This window comes from Aplidium turbinatum, chromosome 10, assembly GCF_918807975.1.
Source record: "Aplidium turbinatum chromosome 10, kaAplTurb1.1, whole genome shotgun sequence".
Lineage (NCBI taxonomy): Eukaryota > Metazoa > Chordata > Ascidiacea > Aplousobranchia > Polyclinidae > Aplidium > Aplidium turbinatum.
Window position 1 is genome coordinate 10,902,235 of NC_137481.1, and position 3,796 is coordinate 10,906,030.

The following is a 3,796-nucleotide window of genomic DNA, read 5'->3' on the forward strand; positions in this document are numbered from 1 at the left end:
GGTTTGGTTGTGTCTTTTTAAATTGTACTCCTTGAAAACAGCCACGGACTCAAGGCACAACAAGCAAACTGCTTTATTTCCAATTTCGATAAAATAGTATTTAACAGTCCATTCCTTATTGAAAACACGACTTTCATCTTCAATCTTTCACTTCTTAACAGCGCTCATTATTTTAACAGAGTAAAAATATAAATCTTTTATTTTTTAACAAAAATCCTGTCGAAGTAGAAAACATTAAACAGTGCGTCTCAATAACAATGAAAAGCTATTTGGAGGAAAGTGGAAGTACTGGTGGGCCTACGGTAGCCGCTACCGTATTTGTATTTTATGATCAAACAATGCGTGAGAGCATGTTGCAATACATGAGCGACTGACGTGTGTGTGTTTACGTACTGAAAGTGAAGAGAAAAACACACTCGTAAAGGGAATAACATTTTGTCATGTAACCTGTTTAATTAAAACAATAAGTGATGAGTAGTAGTTTCTGCAAGTGCCGGCGGGCCGCATGCGGCCCGTAGTTCGCCCACCCCTGGGCTACCGTACCACTTCTTCAATTCACTGATTTTCTGTTCTTTTACGTTAATACGTAACTTAGGTGAGATTAAAATAACTTTAAAATTGTATTAGCACCTCTTTTAACTTAAATAACGTCAAAAATAACCTCGTCTATGAAGGAAATTTTGAAGGTTTTCCGACTGAGAAAAAAGGGATTTTTCAGGACAAAAAAGGAAACTAAAAAGGATTTATCAATTGTCAGAAGTGGAAGCACTGATAGCACTACTGCGAGATTAATAGCTGCGGGCCGGATGCAAATTGCGAAAAGATATACAACTATTTAGAATCTCCATTGATTTGAATTGAGCACGATAAATAACAAAGTCAGCCGTGGAATAGCAAAGTTATGATGAAAATCGAAAGGTTGCTGGAAAAGTTATTCCCTGCTGTGATACACTACAGGGCATCGTGCTCTTGAAAAAACATTACATCTTTCCAAATTTGGCCTAGGCTGTCTCCATTTGTGGTGGCCTAATGATAAACAGCAACGTCAGTCCTTTACAAAAAGTTTGGTAACTTTTTTCCTTAACAGTTGTAGTGCAGCTGTTATTTCCGCAGCACATGGCGGGCCGGATGAAATCAGTTCGCGGGCCGGTTCTGGCCCGCGGGCCGTAGTTTGGTGACGCCTGGTTTAGATTAAGTGGACGGGAAGGCAAGGAAGCCAATCTTCGTGTCCACCTTCAGGCATGCCTTTAAGTGTCCTGCCAGACACAGTCGTATGCTCTTGAGCGGTGTCGAACCGGCGCCCTTTCGACTGCCGTTCCAGGGTTCTCACCACTCGGCTATGCAGCCGACATATTCGTGATAAGGCCAAAATAGCAAAAATCCGCTAGCTGGCACATCAAGATGACGCCATAATGAAAAAATAACGTCATTTTTGAAATTAGTGACAAAAATCCAGTCAGAATTAAGAATTTGATCCCAACCTAATTTTCCTGAAAAGTCGCCTAAAAGAGGGACACCCTATTGTTTATGTCACGCTTAAAATTAGCTTCCTTACCTTTACGTAGGTCTTAAGAACGTTATGACAATTTGAAACGACACAAAAGTTTTAGGCTATCAATTATACAGAATTCGACACGAGATCAAAACAAAAGTTTTTTGAAAAAGAAATGTCATTTTTTCCGAAAAAAATTGAACATTCCTGATCGACTGTATTTGGAAAAAATACCACTACTTGTAATCCTCTTATTTTCTTTCTCCGAACCACTAACTTATTATTCACAATCGCAGGTCAACAGAACAAAGCATGGTTTGGCCCACAATGTGGGTGTCGAATGATTTGAGGCCTCAAAAAAAACAATGTGCGGAATGATATTACTGTGGTAACGAACACGATACAGTTACATGAAAGCCAACCGACATTGGGACAGATGTCTTGTGTTTGGGCGATATTCATTGTTTACATGATTTGAATTCGCGTGTAAAGTAAACCATGAAAATGTGTTGAGAATGTCCTTTTATCAATGCCATGATCAAAGCTACTTTCTTGGCTGCATGCAAAACGGTTTCAACAATAGGATAACACAGACCGAATAAGTTAATTTAGCCTAATAAATCTTTATGTGAAATGTCTGAAGGTTAGTTGCACTTGCAAACATATTTTGTTATTTTGAACAAGGTGATATGCGCAGCAGTGGAGTCCACCCTTGTTAAAGTATAAGCTCAATTGTAATGAATAATATAAATTATAATTCGTAACAGAAAGCGACTCTAACCTGCGGCTATGTGAAAGCATGCTGTGGATTTGATATTTTTATATAATATACTTTCCCTGACAACTTGTAGCTACCGGTAATAAGTGCGGTTACTATTTTCTCGCGTAGTGAAATTTTTAAAAACTGACGGAAAAAAATAAATTCGAAAGAAAGGTACATTACTTTAAACAACGCATTAAACACACTTTTTGAAGTAATTTGTTACACCGATTAGCGACTATTAGTCATACTTTATTATTTTCTACAACCATGATTCACCAACGCAAAAAGATATTGTGAAACTAAAATCCACAAAAAACCGTCACTGTCGATCTAAAATATGTTCCAGTGGAAATTAGCCACAAAAAATGATCAAATATTTAGTTTCTCTAACCACTTAGTTTGTAGCAACGATGTGTCAACAGAACTATCTTTTAGACTAGTTCAAAAAGCATCAGCGTATTTTCATCAATGTCAAGCAGGTCTTTCTCAGACGGCAAAAAGCAGTTAAAAAGACATTAATCCACGTGAGCAAATAGCATGCTGTGCAAGCAACACGATTTTCAGTTTATCTACGTCAGAAACAACATACTATTTCAATTCAGCAGTCATGACCCGCACTTGTAGAATACATGTTTGATTCAGCGATGACTCATCCAAAAGTAAACAAGTGGCAGCAACATCACGGAAATACAAACAAAGACGTTTCGTCGAAAAGTTTACGAGTTTTTTTTTTTTTCACAATCTAAAAAGTTTTCACAATCTTAAAAAGTTTTTTTTTCACAATCTAAAAAAACATTGATGGCTTGAAGTCACTGGAAGTAGGCTATATTGTATCTTGGATTAAAAAAATATTTAACAACGATAAAAAAAACTTGTCCCAGACAGCAAATCGTCCATTTTACATTGATTCAACGAATCAACGTCGTTGCAGACGTTGAATCAATGTAAAAAACGAGATTTTCTGTCTGGGTATCTGCAATTGAAACGTATGTGCTTATCCCAGGTGATAAAGTTGGTACTTATTCATCATTTCCACGTCTGGCGACGTAAATACGCCGTCTGACGCCACAAAAACTTGTGTTCGCAATCTGCAAAGTGTTTGCTAGTTGGGACCTTAGCACACTGCGCAGTGATCGCGAGTCGGAATCACCTCGCCAGATTGCTGTGGTTCAACCAAATAGGGCCCGCATATGAATAGCGTGATTGTTTCATTGAAAAGGCAAAACTTAAGCAAGCGAGAGCCACACCTGAAAGTCTGTGGCACCGAAAGGCACGTCTACCTTCACTGCCATTGTGAAAGAGAGCTAAAATATGTAATTGCATTTGTCTTTGCACGATGGGCACAAGCACAAGACATTCACGACATCTTGGTAATGACTCTGTCTCTATTGATGAATTCAACTTCTGCGGGTCACCATTCTTCAACAATAGGTTTTTAATGCATGTCGACATTGTGTTGTATATGTTTACAGACTCACTACAGAGTATCAACAACATTGCTCCATGCCAATAAGTAGTATCAGGCTTTTTTAACTTGTTTG